The sequence below is a fragment of the Polistes dominula genome, unplaced genomic scaffold (assembly GCF_049000335.1).
Source record: "Polistes dominula isolate Pdom_NZ unplaced genomic scaffold, Pdom_raw_medaka contig_49, whole genome shotgun sequence".
Taxonomy (NCBI): domain Eukaryota; kingdom Metazoa; phylum Arthropoda; class Insecta; order Hymenoptera; family Vespidae; genus Polistes; species Polistes dominula.
Genome location: NW_028300914.1, coordinates 733,200 through 751,929, shown reverse-complemented (window position 1 = coordinate 751,929; position 18,730 = coordinate 733,200). Strand labels below are relative to the sequence as shown.

At 34.3% G+C, this 18,730-nt stretch overlaps 1 protein-coding gene across 7 annotated transcripts in view; it reads left to right on the top strand.

Moving 5' to 3' along the window:
• The window catches only part of LOC107069348 (uncharacterized), a 215,190-nt gene that overhangs the window by 25,809 nt on the left and 170,651 nt on the right, over window positions 1-18,730 (top strand). The window lies entirely within an intron of this gene.

Sequence of the window (18,730 nt, the reverse complement as noted above, 5' to 3'; positions counted from 1 at the left end):
GTCTTGTCTTTTTCTTTTATTTCACACTCGGAATTATTTTGAAAAGACTTTTTTTTTAGTATCCGTGAGAGAGTGTGTGTTACTTGTTGAAAAAAACTTACACGACGTAACGAAGGGAGAAGATATAAAAGAGTGTATATCGTTATCGGTTAATTTATAACGATCTTAACAGAGGTACGGTGTTTTAAATCCGACTGTTATTTTGTTTTTTTCGTCGATCGTCGATGTTTCGTGTCGATCGAGAACGTGGGCGTAAAACGCGTCCGAAATCGCCGTTAATTTGTCTCTTTTTTATCAAATCGAATCTTGTCTTATACAAAAAATGGCTCTACCATTTATTCTTTTTATCCCGATAGGTTCAACGTAATAAATATAATTGATCGGTATAAACGAATTTGTAATTATATTATTTTTATTTTTTTTTTTTTTTACATAAATCATAGCGTGTGTATACCAAATAGAAATGAATGACGTAAATGTAAAGTTATTGAATGTCTGACGAATAATAAAAGCGTGACCTCGTTCACCTAGATATACTTACTATATACATACCTTCACGAAGAAGAAGAAGAAGAAGAAGAAGAGAATAAACAGTGTTTGATCGTTGGCGAGTTCGTTTAGGTTAGAGCAAGTTCTTCGGAGGTACTTGTTAGGGCGGACCCACGATGCCGGAGGTGTGTATGGGAATTGCGGCTGGTGCTCATTAATTATATCAGACGTGATCTATCTGGTCCATGGTTTGTGTATGTAAATGCATACATATATATATAAGTACGTGTGTATAAGTAAGTTTTGAGTATTAAAGAATCATTGTGTGTAAATGTGTATTTATGTCTTATGATAGTTGTTCGTCGTGTGTATTGGCAACTAAGATCACATAGAAATTAGTTTCAAATCTTCAAACGTTTACCTTCTAATCTATCTATAAAACTCACAAGTTTGTCTCATCTAAGATGATAAGTATTAATAATTAAATTCACATTTATTCAAACAGAAAGAATTGTCGTAACAATGATCAAAGATTAGTTTAGTGTCTCCCTAGTATTTATTAACTCATGGTAAGATAATATGAGTTAATATCATAGTGAAAGGACATAGTATCGGTATCTAAATTTATACGTTTGTTCTTATAATCTGAAAGCTTTTATCTTGGAAGGTACCAGCTCGTGAAGCGATGTTAAACGAGCGCATTAAAGTACAACGTTTGCATGCGCTTTGATGGATAACGTTCGAGAGCGCGTGAAAACGCGGAAGTTGAGAAGAAAGAGGAAAGAGATAGAGAAAGAGAAAGAGAAAGAAAAAGAAAAAGAAAACGAAAGAAAGAGAGAGAGAGAGAGAGAAAAAGAGAAAGAGAGGGTGCGTTCATTCCACTTGTCTTTACACGACTAGTTGCCGCGGGAAATTTCGTTAAACGATAAGTAGATAGGTACACACATACACATATACACATACAAATCAAAATACATTAACTACGGTACTTGGTAATGTGTAAAGAAGTGTTAGACGAGAGAGAGAGAGAGAGAGAGAGAGAGAGGGAAACGAAATGAACGTAGGGGAGTAGGTAGAGTTAATTCAAACTTTTACTCTGGATTGAACGTACTTAGAGATTGGGTATTAAGAAGACGTGTGTTCAAGAGGATCAAAAGAATGTTCTCTATACGCACTATACTATGTCTACGCATGCCCTCTCATCCTGTTAATCTTTTTACCACTAGACATGGTTTGGTGCCGATAGTTGTTGAAACGCTACCCGATCATCAGTCGTGAAAGTCTACCTATGGAAAATGATTACTCTGGTAACTGTTGTGCTGACTGACCATGCCTACTCTCTTTCATTTTCTTTTCTCTCCCACTGTCTCTTCCTCTTTCACATACAAATACACACACATACACACACATATATAAATTTCTTCTTCTCACTGTTTCTAATGTTCTTTCTCTTTCTGTCTCTTTGATACTTTTTCATAAATGTATTAGTGTCTTTTAAAGTAACATACATATACACATACACATATGGGGGGGGGGGAGGGGGAGGGGAACCACGCTCCGTTACCTTCGCTTCGGATTATAGATTAAGCCGCACCTTGAGCGTACGCGCGGAAAAAGATAAGAGGAATACGGTACGGGATTTATTGTAATTGGCGGTAATGATGGTTTTACATTGCCGCCACCGCAATCGAAAGACCACTTGGTCAACTACTCTCACTATCTTATAAACATTCTGCTATATATATCGAAGTGTCCCTTTAAAATTCTACACACCGTTATGTTTAAGTAGATTTTTTTTTTTATTTGAAAATTATTGATTAAAAATATTTCAATGGATATAAGACGATTACACGCGTGTTAAATTTACAATATTAAATATATAAAAATAATACGAAAACAATTTAGATAAAAAGTATACTCAGTGTAATAACGAAAATCGGATTGCAATATGAATGTTTAAACAATATTAAACAAGTAGTAAGTGATATCAATCAAATTTATACAAGTGTTTTTACAGATATTGACAATTATGTTAAATGTGTTTTCCGTCGACACTCACGCAACAAACGTGGATAAATAGAAAATCTCATACGAATAGGAAAGTTAAAATAATACAAAAAAAATAAAAAAATATTCATACGCGTAGCAGTACGTCATCATTATTTTCTAAGACACACACACACACACGTTGGGTTTATACATCGATTGCTTAATATTTTACAGTTGAATGTAGGATGCTTCATAGTCTTGCATTGAACTCTCACAACATTGATTGTTGTTGCATTGCATCGCATCGTTATTGGCATCGTTATCTTCGTGATTCTCGATCGTACTTAGTATACATAACTATGTAAGTACTCACATATGTACGTACGTACGTTTTAACGATCGTTATTACGCAAATGCATAATGCCGTGTGCAAACGCCCTTTTTTTTTTTCTTCTTCTTCTTCTTCCAATGCACAATCCTTAGGCTTAGCACGACGACCCACAAAATCGCGGAGGCGATTTTGTCGGAGGTGGGAAATCCTCCTCTTTTGTTGCAGCAATAGGTACATGAACTCTTCCGGCTTTGACTCATGCTTCGAATACTACTTTACTTACTTATTTACTTATTATAAGTTAAATATTAGGGTCGAACGCTTTTGCACGCGATCCATTCGAAAATTCGTCACCATTCCCGTTAAAAATTTATTATAATTTTGTTTAACAATTATTTAGTGATTTCAATAAAATATTCGTTAACTTTTAGAAGTCTGCTTTTAATTTTAGAAAAATAAATGCAAAGTGAAAACTTTCCCTCTCTCTCTCTCTCTCTCTCAGGATCGTTATTAGCATCAAACTTATTTATTATGGGTTAAGGAGATAACGTTTGCATGTCGAACAATTGAACGAGATAGTTACGTGTAGCAAGTATTCGAAGCGTTGAATGTTGAAGAAAGGATTCTTCATCGAAGCGTGGCGTTTAAATGCGATTCGCCCGATCGATTCCTTCGAAGGAGACAGCAAGGATTATTCCGCGTGACTTCCGATATCGCTATTATTTATTATATAGTTTATTGAAATTTTCAATATAAAGTGTGTCCAATTTATCCTAAACGCAGATTAGAATAACGCATAATACGTACTCATGATTATAACGTTTGGGTGCATGGATAATCTGAAAGATTGTTTTCAATTTTCATTGACATAGATAAACTATCTTTTATAAAACAGTCGCACACAATTTTGGTCACGATTATATTTAAAATTACATTTAATATTACGACAATAAGTGATTAAATTAAATTGAATTTCTTATAGCAACGTTAGGAAGAAATAGAATATTTGAATAAAATGAAACTTGATAAATTATTATATAAAACTAGGGGTATATTCCGCCACGTGTTGCTTTATTTATTTTCGGTAAATAAAAGATTGTTTTATATTTTATTACGATTATAAATTGAGATATTAACTATCCTATCTTTCAAGTTGGATAAAACTGCACACAGTGTGTACAATTTTATTCAAATCGGTTCAATAGTTTAGGAATCCATTGCGGACAAAGACGATGACGTGACGTAATTTATACATATTAAAATAATTCTTCTAGGGTTTATCTATGAACGTTTTCTATGTCGCCAAGAATCATGATTACTTTTTCCTGTTTCATACATAACACGATAGCAAAAGAACGTTAAGTCTCAAACTAGTAACTGGAAAGATTTACTTCCTCGTATCTGTTCGAAAAAGACTCTTTCCACGAGTAGCAGCAGCAACAGCAACAGCAACAGCGTCGTCTCCTTAGTTGAGTATCGAGAATCGTTCGAAAACCGTGCTCGCTCGTCATTAATATTACTAGCTGTGAAATAGCAACACCCGATACCCGGCACTTTAAACGTATAAGATTACAATCCTCGGTACGGTACCTGACTACCGTTAAATATACGTTTTACTTCGCCTTTCGTACGAGCTCCTCGTTGCTTCTTCTTCTTCTTCTTCTTCTTCTTCTTCTTTCAGTATCGTCATCTAATAAACGTTTGACTAGAAAAGCGAGAGCATCTCGTGCTTTCCTATTACCTTTCTATTTTAAACTGTGTCCCCGTTTATTCACAAATATCTAATAAACATCATGGATAACTTGTCAAATATGCATACGAATTAACTTTACCGTTGATAATATTCATTGGTGATAAGATAGATTGAAATGGGTACAATTTGTTTATGATATTGAATTACTTTTTATTGATCATAATTATTATTTGTATTTGTTAATTTAAGATAGTAGAAATTAAGTAGATACTCTGTTGGTTTAGTCAGTGATTTTAAGTTCTATTAGAAATGTTTCATCAATTTCTATTTATTCTGTATAAATATTAACACTTGGAAAATTTGAAGTAGCAAATGATTGTTGATCTATTCTAATCATTTTCAAATTGAAAAACATTCGAAACCATTAAAGGAAACTTTTACTTATTCTTTTTTTCTTTTTTTATAGATTAATAATTGTTGGTTATATAATTTATGTATCTATAGGAATAATTTCGAGGTTCCGTATGTCGAATGGGAATGATTTAGCTTGAGTAAACACACATCAAGTTGAGAGAAAGTGATTAGATGTTTAGGTAAGTTTCAGTATTTCTTCTCACGAATAACTCTCATGACGATTTCTTCATGACAGCTTTTCACGAGGTCTTCTTTACTTTGACGTTTCATGGATCTTTCGTGATATTCGTGATACCCCGATATCTCTTTTCTTGTTGCACCCAATGCACACATGTGCATGTGTATATATTTAAACGCGTGTCACTGTTCGCCAGGTCACGTTTCCGGTAATTAATGGCTCACGTCATCACCGAGGTCGAGGCAACGGTTACATCTGTCGATCGTTCGTTCGTTCATTTTATCCGGACGTGGACCTTCCTTCTACAACTGATCGAACTATCTATCATTTAAACGACAATACTATGGAACGACTAAAGTATGTCGAATGGCGTCCAATCTACTATTAACGGCCTTGAAAGATTCGCTTGACAAATTTTCTAAATCAATTACTTCCTTCATTGCTAATTTACTTAAACAAGTTGTTTCATTGTTTTTACTTGAAAACTTAGTAAAAGGTGATTCGAATTTAAGTTAGTGGTCGCGTGATATTCCTCAAAGGTACAATATAAAACATGCCAACGGAAGTAACCCAATTTCTTAGCAAGCTTGGATGAACTTTAGCGATCGAATCGTGTGTTACCTAATACATACAAATATATAGAAAATCAGATAGATCTCTCTCTCTCTCCCTCTAATCTTAACCTAAGAGAATAAAAATGAACGTTTCTTTCTTTCTTTCAAGTAATTTTCATTGTTAAAAAACATGTAATAAAGGGAACGTGATCGGCCACCGTGATTCTAAGATCGTCAACAGTATCTCTAAGTTTAATATCAGGGTTCGTCCGAAACGGGTGTATAGTTTGTTGTTCTTTAGATAATAAATGGTCATTAGAGTTAGGAGTGTCCTGCACCTCCTTTTTTAGACTCCTCGATCGAAGGTAAAGAAGTCTTGCGACCCACATCCCACGCTTAGAAGTTGGTTGTACTCGGCGCTTCGAATACACATGGATGTTCCTCTTCCGCCACGAGGATGACATTTTCTATGTTGTTGTTGTTGTTGTTGTTGTTGTTGTTGTTGTTGTTGTTGTTGTTGTCCTCTTATTCTTCTTTCCTCTTTCTCTTTCTCTTTCTTACTCAGTCATCGTCTTTCAAGCTATCCTCGCACTCGGAAACGTGCACTCGGATCGTGCTTCTTTGGTTCTTCTGTACACTCCCCGTACTCTACCAAGAAGAACCACCGTCTCTTTCGCGCACTGACAAATTTATGGGGTCGGTTTCGCCGACTTATGATTGAAGTTCTCCTCCAGATGGAGAAGGAGAAAGAAGAAGAAGAGAGTAGTGAGTGTTGCGCAGCGTATATCGTGTCTCGTCTTGGGATAACCAACTCAGATGAAAGTGGGACGGTACATTTATCTTCGTGACAAAGGGTTGCCGCGAACTTGGAACATCAACTCTCTTAGTTGATCGTACTTCCGATTTTCATAGTTCACTTAACTTCGAATGACGTTAGTTGGCCAAATAATCAAAAGTATCTTCTATAAAAGAATAGTTCTTGGAAAAGTTTTCATTAAGACTTTTAATGATTTCAATTTTTTTTTGGTCTATCTCATAAGGACAACTCGTGACCAGTAGAAAGTATCTACCTGGCAGGTTGATCGCACTTCAGTTGTTTTTTTTTTTTTTTTTTTTGATGAACAGCGAAAGGGATCGAGAAAGTCTGTGAAAGAGGAGAACGAAAATGAGAAGGTGGAAGAAGATGAAGATGAAGAAGAAGAAGATGAAGATGAGAAGGGTTTTAAAGGGAGAAAGAGAGAGAGAGAGAGAGATCAGTGTTAGTAACGCTTGTACTCCGTCAGGCAGGACGGCACCGGATGTCTCTCTTCATTAAAAGCCGTTCAGATATCCTGGTGTGTCTGGATGTCTACTTGGACGGCTCAATCGAATCCTAAAAGCAACGACGATGCAAACAGGATGCAAGGAGGTCTTAAACGAAGAGGAGAGGATAACCCCCCGTCGTTGATTATTCCGATGAAGTAAAAGGGTTTCCTTCATATTCTCGCGAAACTTGGCGACCGTTCGTGCACTCCGAGGTCACCAACGGGGTTCGACTAGCAATTAAAGGTCACCCGTGTTTCCTCGCTTCGAGAGAAACCGTTCGCTATCTTAGTTCGTTCTTCACTTTCAACGTTGTTATAAGTCGGACGCGAAACTCTTTTGAAATAACAACCAAAATTTATTTTCTCTTTCTTTTTTTCACATACCAATCAAGATTTCCAAACGTTTTCTCTATTATCAAATTTTTAATAAGCTGTTAAGTTAAATAATTGAGTATCAAAGATCATTGAGATTAATCTAATAAGTTTCTTATATGCTCGGGAAGTTTCATATCCAATTAAGTTCTAAAAGTAATTTGAGAACATTGAAATTCCAAAGTATTTCTATTACCCAATTGAGGATTATCGAAAAGCTGTCAAAGATCTATCAAATTAATTTGTACAAAGGATGGATATTCTGAAGATTTCGCTTAACAGGGAAATGAGAATAGACGGAAGCAAGTACGTAACGGGACGTTTAATAAAGGTAAACCTAATGTTTATAGTTGATATGTACGAGTGTTCCGTATCATTTGTAAATGTATTGCAATAGAAAGATTCGTTGGTGTAGGTAAATCAGCTGGCGCACGGCCCGGTAGATTAGAGTGATAAAGACTCTTAAGAGATGGCTTGGTAGAGTGTATTGTGCGTATAGCACAAGCCGACAGAACAGTAAGCGAGTTCTGTCATCCGCAGACGTTGTTTAGTTGAAAGAAAGGGGAGTGGGTGGGTGTTGAGTTACCAGGCCGGTGCCTTTTGCGAATAATACTGCGTATACATTGTAGATTGTGATCCCCATTGGCGTGGATATCTCTTGGACATTGAACGTCCATGAAGGAATATATTAGAAGTGTGCGTCACTCGAAATGATGGGAATCCAAAAAGGGCCTCCTCGGGTCGTGTCAGATCTCGGATCGGGTTGCGATCCGGATGGGTGGTTAAGTCGGGTCCTTTCAAAATTTATTCACGCGTAAAATTATTCGGCTATACGATAATTTCTAAAACCCAATTAAGATTTGGAATTCGATTTTGCGATTCGTGCCATAATTCCATCTGATTTGATATTTTAATTTGTAAATTGTGACGATGATTTCGAATCGTTGAAGATGTGAAACCAAATTCCTAACGTTAATCAAACCCAATCAACTGTTAACATTTATTCTTCTTCCTAGTTGATTTTTTATTGAATTCCATTTGATCAATTTAGAAACTTCTTCTTTTTTTTTTTTTAAACGGTATAGCAACGATGTAACTATTTTTGTTGTCTTCTCCATCTACGTGGAATTTCGTTTCCGCTTCTGTAATATCTTCGGTTCGATCCGCCTTCGTGAAGGCGTTCAACGAGATTCATCGAGCGAAACGTCTCGTTTGCGACGATAATCTCACGGTCAATAAATTTTGCACGTGTAGTTTGGCGTGTAGAAAAACAGAAGGAGAAGGAAAGAAGGAAAGAGAGAGAGAGAGAGAGAGAGAGACTCATTAACGATCGACCGTGTGTATTACGTTTGAACAGGTAATGACGTTGCTATTCTTTCTTTTGACAGCCGAGTTTACACCGCGATTTATTATCATTCTGTACACGCGCGTAGAAATGTGTATGTGTATGTGTATTCACAAGTAGAAGGACTTGTACCTTAGAAGCGGAAAGACCTAGTCGATTAATAACTCCGATTAAAAGCCCAATAAATGTTAGTAACATTCTTCTGAACTTTTTCTACATAAGATTGTAGACTATACCAATAAGTTTAAATAGATTTTATAGTTGTATACTTGTACGTTACGTTAGATTCGATTCGATTTTAATTATATCGACTTTATCGATTAGTTATTATAAATCTAATTTTTCTTCATCCACAAATTGTTGTTCTTCTTCGAATAAATTTCATTTATAAATATAAATAGTTTCGATTTATTTCGTATAGATTTACACATATCTGTTCGTAGATTAATGTTAGGAATCGTATGTTAAATCGATAGACGATTGAAGTATGTCGATTTGATAAGTGTTTTTAGAAAGAGTCTTGTAACAGTGTGCCATCGACAAGACGTTACAATTCTCCCTTTTCGTCGTACGATTGTAAAGACAGTAGATGGTACACGCGTTGTACGATTTATCATGGGTTCCGTTTGTACAAGGAGCTTTCCTCCGAGTCTCTCTATCTCTGTCCCTGTCCTTCTCTGTTTCTCGAACCCCGAAGGATGTTGATTAATAATCTCTGTTCTTAGTTGCATGCCGGTTAAGTTACTTTGGGATATGTTGTTTGCTTGGGTGGTGGCCTGGTTTAATTATAAAACCGAATACAGGCTGTTCCTAAAACAGGTGTCACATACTTGTCAAGTATTAAACAAATTTTATTTACAATCAAATGTTCAATTTAAAATACCAAAGTAAAAGTAAATCTCATAATTTTGATTAGACGAAGATAGGATAAATATATAGAATGACAGGATAAAAGAGAATAAAGATGGATATAGATTGGGTAAACAAGGAGGATATATATAATTCCTATTAGTAATAGTAGTAGTAAGCCAAAGTTTATAAAGGACAGCGAACCCGAGTTATCTCTCATAGTATAGTGAGTACCCAAGTTACGGTCATCTTTCTCGACAATTCTTTAACGTGGTAGACGTAGGGGTATAGTCGAGCAAATATTTGCCCTATCGTTGGCTACCACAAGGAGTCGGAAGCAGCATAGTCAGCTAGAAATGAATAAAACTACGTAGAAGTTGAGAAGTGAAAAAGAAAAAAAAAAGAGGAAAAGAGGTGATGTGCTGGAAGAAAGTGTACGAGGAGGAGAGTGAGAGATGAGGTAAGGTGAGGTAAGGTAGAATGGATCGGTTGGGTTTGGGATGTAGTGGGGATTGAGGGGTAGGGGGTGGTAAGAGGAGGTGAAGGGAGTGTACTGCAAGCAAGGAGCACACGTCTGCTGCTGCTTGAACCACTCGAGAGGTGGTTGCTCCTGTGGTCGATCCGCACGAATGCCGACTCTTTCTCGAGTATTTCCACCCACCAGTCGCCGAGAGGGACGTTTCCGTCCGGCTTCTACATAACTAAGAAGAGGAGGTAGAAATGTAGTGGTAGGGGGCAGTCGAAGGAAGAGGAAGAAACAGTGTGTATGTGTGTGTGTGTGTGTGTGTGTTTGTTTGTTTGTGTATGTGTATAACAGCTACAATCTTTTCTTATTTCGCTTTAAGATTTCATTCTCCAAGTTCGTTGGTTGCTTTTCTCAATGGGTTTTGTTCGTAACCTCTTCGAAGAATTTTTAAACTATTTCTTATTTTCTTTGTTTGTTTGTTTTTTTTTAATTTTTTTTTAAATTTTATTTTATTGTTATTTTTAATATTATTATATTATTTTATTTGATGCAGGAGAGTGTCGATCACGAGTTATCGACGTGGCACGACGCGAGTGAAAGTTTTCTTCCCTGTGGTTCATTCTTTCCTATCTTTCCTATCGTTTTTCTTTTTTATTTTTTTTTTATCGTTTATATTTTTTTACTTCAAGATTTTAGCATATTTATTTGAAATGGATAATTCGTGACTCTCGGTTCGTTTTCATAGAATTATATTTGAAACGTTCGATGAATGTTGAAAACAAAATCAACAATTTAGTTGGAAAGACTGATTAGATATTTTCCATTAGAATTGATCTATCTCAAATAACGAATTAAACTATCGTAATTGTTATTGTAATGATGTTATTATTGATTGAATAAACATTATTAATATTATTATTATTATTATTATTAAATCATTATGGCAAATCCAAAGGATAGTTATCGTGAAGTACTGGTCGACGTCGAAATTAATGAGCCGCTCGTATGTAGGTGGTTTGTCACGATCAAAGTTTATTACGGGCTTGTTACAACCGATCGTATCCGGAGATGTAATTAATTTAGGCGATTGTGCTTTCCAAGCACAAACGCGCAACACAACACAACACAACACAACACAACACAACACAACACAACACAACACAACACAACACAACACAACACGCAAGGTGCGCGAGAGTTGGAGCCTGCGAAACTGCGCCCGGTGATAGCGACGACTACAACTTGAATCGAATTAATCACTGACACGTTTCACTTCCTAGATACTTTTATCTTGTTTTATTTTTATTTTTATTTTTATTGTTTAGCTTCCTTTTTTTTCATTCTTCTAACCAAACTGTGGGTCTTGGGATCGATCACACATCACATGTGACGTTCGATCATCGCGTTTAAAACCATTCTCTGTCTTCTATCATCCCCCTTTATCTATTATTCTATCAATAATTTTTTTTAATCTAAATCCTATTTATTTTTGTTTGATTCAAAAAATATTATCTAAACTTTGTCTACATGAATTATTTCGATTACTTTTCTAAATCAAAACACTAGCAATTAATCTTATACGATTTACGATTGAGTAAAGGAGAGTTTGGGGGATGGAAAGTAGGGGATGGAAACAAATTTCAAATCCAATGGTATAACATTAAATCGATTCACACGATTCTCCATGATTAATTTTTCTTTCTTTTCTTTTCTTTCTCATTTTCGTTCTTCATTTGACGTGTGTGTATGTTGTGATGATGCTTGTGGCAAATAAACACTCGTAAGAAAGGAGGGAGGGAGGGAGGGAGGAAAATAAACTGGAAACGTTTCATTGGTGGATATGCGTTTAGCGCAGTGCGAAACGAGTGCGAAGAACTCCGGTACTAGTCTCGAGATGGACGATAATTCCATGAAATTTATGGCCCGTCTAATTTTCACGCGAATGAGTCGAGAAGTGGATAATTGATGCCGAGTGCTCGAGGATGGTGAAACGCCTTGCCACCTTACGATTACTGTTATTAAAATCCGCCAGGTTATTTCTTTTATTCGTTTCATACCTTTTATAAGTCGCGACTTGTCTTAAAGAGTTAAAAGAAAGAAGAGAATAAAGAAAAAGAAAGAAAAAAAACAAACAAGCAATAAATGATAGAGAAAGAGAGAATACAACACATATAATTCGTCGTTGGTGTTTGATTATTTTCTCAACTCTTTATTGAACTTTCCCCTATTAATTGCAAAATATATACTCGCGTTGTACATATATATATATAGTCCCCATTTCCAAATAGTTATCGAGATATTTGAAAAAGAATTAAAGAGGAAACAAAAAATAAGTCAAACAAATTTGTGGGAGGGTTTTGTCGTTCCACTTGAGTATAATTCTTGATCTCATTGGTATATAATTGATGATGATTATTATTATTATTAATAATCAATTTCTTTTATTGGATTTTATATATTTACTTAAGTAATTTTCTTATTCGAGAAAATGGTAATTTAAACAGTAGGGTTGCGTCTATAATTGATAATTACAGTTACCATAATTACCAATCGTATCTACTTATACATATACATATATATATATATATAGTAAATTAAATCAATTTGCATTGAGCGAGTGAAATAATTTTCATGAGATGATTGACATTTATCAAAGATAAGTTGAAACTTTCATTCGTATATTTTTATTCACGTGTTTCATTTTGATGAATACATCCATACAGTAAAATATAATTTTAATTATTATTCACATAAGATTGATAAATATTTTAATTTTGTATTTGACAATAAAACGAACGATTGATTTTATGTAAATTATATTCAGAGCAATAATAAATAAATAAAAAAAAATAAAAACGTGGATGCAAAAAGGGAAATGCACAGGAATTTGTTTGTAATGATCAAATTTTGTTCAATTAAAATAAAAAGTTGTCTATATATCGAAACCTGGATATAGTAGGTTTTCCTTTAAGAAAGATTTAACGACGACTATGATGATGTTGGTTATATGTTAAGGAAGTGAATGTGAAAAAGGTGATTGGAGAAGGTCGACTGTATGTATCCGCAAGCCAAGCGTCACGCGATTTGGCGTGTAACGCAAATTAAGCGTGCAATTATGGGAGTGGAAGAGCGTCCTCTTCATTTTCGATTAGTTCTCTCTAAGTACTTACTTTAGGTATCTAACATATTCTTCGATGAAGTACAGTCGTCTCGAGTTCGAACTTTCTTTCTTCCTTCGATCATTTGCCATAACTTCTCTTGGATCAAAAGAACAAAATCAAAAAAAAAAAAAAATAAAAGAAAAAAACAAATTAGATTCGTGATCATTAGATAGTAGAAAACTAATCACGAATATATACATATTACATATATAAAATCAAATATAAATAATAATATTGTTAATCCTTTGGGTACATTTGACGAGTGAGACACGTCATCTGCTTACTTGGGTATTTTGTTTTATTTATAATATTTATTAATATTTGGTAATTAAAATGTTGTTGCAAAAAAGTTATATATATATATATTTATATCATCAATATAAATATATATTTCACAAATAAAATGTATTACTTTTACATATTAATCCACATATATAATTACAATGACAAATTAAATTGCTTTATGTATACATAAAAATTTGCAAATAATTCAGTACTCAAGGGGTTAATTAAAAAAAAAACAAAAAACAAATAAAATAATTGATACAAAAATTAGGAAATGATTATAGGAATATTTGCAAATTTGTTGTTAACTTAAATATATATATATATATTTGAGTAACTTTCTAATATAATAACAAATAATAGGAATATTGAATAGAGGTGTGAAAATATGATGAAAAATCATAGTTAGTTTGAAGGTATAAAAGAGTGTGTAGTATGGTAAGAGTGTAGATGGTAACCGTCGATGGCTATTAATACTCCATTAGTGGTGTTTCAGCAATTTAGTAGCCATTCCGTCGGTATAGTCTTGACAAAATAGAATCCGGTCGTGCTCCGCACGATTACCTTCCCTTTCGTGCTTGGCCGTTTACGCGCCGGTTAAACAGCGGTGTTTATAATAGCGGCCTCGTCGCTCCTAGCGCCAGTCGGAGTCACAAAGGGTATGGGAGCGACACACCCACCGGATACATTTTATACACTCTGCTTTCCTAGGTAAGCCACGGGTGACGTCATTGTCCTATATACAGCTTGCCAGAGCCGTGACCCGTCGTTACGACCTGTACCACCACACAACTAATTCCTTTAAACTTTAAACTTAACAATTCTCATATTTCAACCATTTATCTTTTTTTTTTTCTTTTTAGTACTTTTCAATATATTTTGATAAAAAATGTTTTTTTTTCTTTTCTTTTTTATATAAATTCAGATTTTACTTGATAATTATTTGACTCGTATTGTTAATCCCTCCTCTCTCTTCATCCCCATAGATATATATATGTGGCATAATAAATTTTCTTTTAGATAAGTGGAAGATAGGATGGGAATAAAGAGAGAAAGAAAAAGATGAAGAAAAAAGTCACGTATTAAGACTTTCTTCTTTGACTTTCACCGTCGTAACTAGCCAAAGTCATAGGCCACGCGCTGCTGTTGATGATCCACGATCAGATACACGCAACGTTCTTGCGTTCTACGTTATATCTTGACTTCTATATATATGTAAGTGGTTACTTTTAACATGGAAAGTAACATTAGTTATTTCGATAACTATATATACACCTACACACGTAACCACATTTGTCTCTCTAATTATGACACTTGAATTTCAAGCTATCTCAAATTTGTTTAACATTTATTTATTTATATGACAAAATGTACTTGTTAAATATATTTACTTCAATATTTTATAATTATATTTTCTAATAATAATATATTAAATGTTACACAAAACAGAAATCGTGGTTTTTTTGTCGAACGTTAGGAAAACATTACGAAACTTGGGGAATGAAATGCATCGGATGGTGGTGGTGGTGGTTGGTCGTTTCTGGGCATGAAATATATAGGTCGCTCGCGACGGCGATATCTGTAGTTGTAATCTGAGTGGAAACAAATCCTTGGAATGCACCGCGACTGGATTGAGACGTCGCTACACGATTGCAATTGCATTCGAGTTGCACCGCGAATCGAATGGCGCCGCCGCCTTTTACGTACCTCGATCCGAGTGCATTGTACGTATGTCGAACGATACGTATACCTATTTATGTATTTACTTATGTACACACATCTTAAACGTATAAAGCATATATACAGTAATCTTATACCCCTATCAAAAATCACTGGGGTTAATTTAATCAATAATAAAAAAAACATCGGTTTTTAATAACCAAAAGATATAGAAAATGTAATTGTACAGTTTGTACATGACAAAAAATATTAAATAAAAATAAAAATAGTCAATCAATTGGATTTATACTTAATCGAAAATAATTGTTTTTATATATTGAAATAAAAATGTAGATAAAATTGACGATGTCAAATTGTGTAAGATAATCCAATATTAGTATAAATAGCTTGTACCACATAAAATAATTGATGATCTCAAGCGTTTAAGTGATAATTTAAATAAATGACAAAGTTATAGATGTTTATACGTCGACGCAGTGTCACTCATGTCAGCGTAAATTCAAACTTGGAAATGAATAAATATGGAGATATGTAAAAAGAGATAGGTAAGTCGTTAACGGATATATGTTCGAAGAAGATAAGCCATTTGCAATTTTATCGAAAGACTAACACCATAAGCGAGACACTTGATCCGTTAACCTCAGCTTTCCGCGTACAGAACTTGATTAATGCACGTTCCCATTTGGTGGTGGTACTCCTCCTCCTCCTCCTTCATCTCGTCTTCCTACTTTTTCATTTTCTTTTTTAATATCTTTTTCTTGTTCGTGTATTACACCCTTCAACAACCCTAGTAGTACCCATCGGTCCAGTCCAGTACTATCCTTTACTTGTTTATGTTCTCTTGAAGCGTAGTATTTTCTCGCGATTTTCTAAGTGCCGAGCATTGATTGATAACACCAGTGCTTCTGGTAGATTGTGTAATCAGCTCGTTTAACTTCCGATAGATTTTCTTTAACCCTTTTTATTATTTTGTTTTAGTTCAATTTTCTTTTTTACTTTCCACTCCATTTAATTAACGGTACTAATAACGTGCATTGCTCGTTTCCTTTTTTTTTCCCCTTCAAATAATTCAATTTTCTGATTGAGAATAATTGCAATGCAAATTGTTAACTCGAGCGTAGATATTTAATTAGAATTGTTCTTTTTTTTTTTCTGAAGTTGAATTATTAAATAACAATTTTACGTAATTGCAACATAGAGTAAGGAAGATTTGTAGATTATAAAAAATAGGAAAGAAAAGAGAGAAAAAAGAACAATGTATCGGTGAAAAAATATTCGTCGAATGTTTTGCATACAAAGATATCGCGTTCGTTTTATTCGTCGAGAGTCGATAAATATATATCCTAACATTTTCTTTATTTATTCTTTTATTCCTATCTCGTGTTGTGTTGTATCAACATGGTGGAGGAGGAGGAGCAGGAGGAGGAGGGTGTTCAGAGTGCGTGAAAAGGAAGGTAGAAATCGTTTTGATATCTATCGAAGGTTCCAAGAATCTTCCAATTGAATCCTGTTTCAATAAAATATCTGTCTCGATCAACAGGATATGTTTGAATTGTATTTCTTTTTTTTTTTTTACAATTAAAAAAAATGACAAAGTATTCGGTACATTTTTTAACAAGTAGTAACATTTGAACAAGTTTGATTTTTCTAAGAACAATTTTGAGATATCTGTTATAAAAATTTGTAATTATCGATTTGACGAATACTCGGAACAAGAAGATGAGTTTGTTTGTCGATTGATCGATGAGAATTGGAAATATTTGCATCGTGGCATCCCTTGTGGAAAGGAAAGGTACTCATGGTAACCATTGGATACCGTCAGGGGGGCTGAATAATCGAAGTTCCTAGCTGAATAAATGTGTCCGTGATGCAAATCAGACGAACGTCGAGGTTGGTTTGAAATTCGAGAAGCGTAGCCAGATGGGGTGCTGAGTGTTTTAAATCGATATCGAACAGGAAGATCGGTAAATACTGCGATAGGATAGGAAGACGATCATTTGTTTTGTTACTTTCTCAAATTTCATTGTACTTTTTTTTTTGGGTGGAATTTTAAATAAGTATCGATAAATATAAATGTTTAATTTATACAAATATTTATAATATTTCATTTGAGATACGTGATTTGTTTAAATTATATATTTACAGTAGTTACATTTGCATGTGAAACATCACACGGAAGCGTCAGATTTTGTATAATTCGAAAAGGGTAAATTCGTTCAACTGTAGTGAAAATTCTCGTTAATAATGTAAACCAAGTTGGATTATGAAAAGGCGTTGAGATTGAACAATACGAATAACAAAACAAAGAAGTTAATCAAGAGGTGCGCCCTAACGAAACTCATTTCATTTCAATTTCGTGGGGTTGTTGGAATGTTAGATCAAGTACGCATTTGCAAGATTTAAAGGGGTGAACTGAAATACTTTCTGTGAATTTCGTTTAATTTCACTCGTAAATTACCAAAATAATTAATAGTAGTAAAGGTAATAATGCAAAAAATATAAAATAATAAAATAGAAATAAAATAAATCATGTTATATTAGCAACCACAAGTCATAAATACATGATGGTAAATCAGACTATGATCATTCATGTGAGAGTAAATACATTAATAAACAACACAATCTCCCATAAGGTGGGTACGATTAAAACCAGTGGCACGTGAATCGCAGTTAATTTATGTTCGTAGTCTACAAAACGAGCCCTACCATTTTCATCCCCCTTGAAAATATTCTACAGGGATGCGGGCGACCCTCCCGATGAGCCTTTTATGTTCTCCTTCGTCTCTCACCCTTTCACTCATAAATTCTAGCTAACCAAATATTGTTACCGACGACAGCGAGACTTGCACAATTTTATGACCAATGCATATCGTGGGATTCAATGGGATTTGCAATATACACCTCCATATAAAATACAATCTCGTTTCAATTGTATTTTTTTTTCTTTCTTTTCTTTTTTTTTTTTTTTTGTTAACTCACACACGAGTATACAATGTTTCCAATTTAAATGAAATATTAATGAAAAGAAGTTAATCCATACTTCGTGTATAAAATAAAAAATTGTTTTACTTAAATTTGATTACTTGAAAGTTAGTTGCATAGATTTGAATAGCCAGAATTTAGGGTTCAAGGAACTTAGTTGTAAGATAAGTGCGTGACCGAAAAGTTAGAAGTATTTTCACGAGTTGTTAGTTGGGTATGGTATAACTATGAAAGTAAGTACGTGTCTATGCAAACACATAAACGTACATATATATACATATAAGTACGTGTATCAACAAGCAGCACGATGAGGGCGGAAACACGTACGTGGGCGGACGTCGGCTTGGTGAACGTATAATGGTTACATCGTGGTATTCTTCTTCCTCGTGAGTGCCCCAGTAAACTGTGATGTTTATGCACATCGTTGCAACGATGCCGCAGAGAATACAATGCACCCACATTTCGATCATCATGGCACTTGTCTCTTCGTTATTCGTCTTCTTCGATTTCTTATTAAACGAATAATACAATGAAATACTTTTTCTTAATATTATTTTTAAATACATTTTTATAAACATTATTAAACAATGTTTAAACTTACCGTATGTATATGTTTTATTAGCACGAGTTCAGTGACG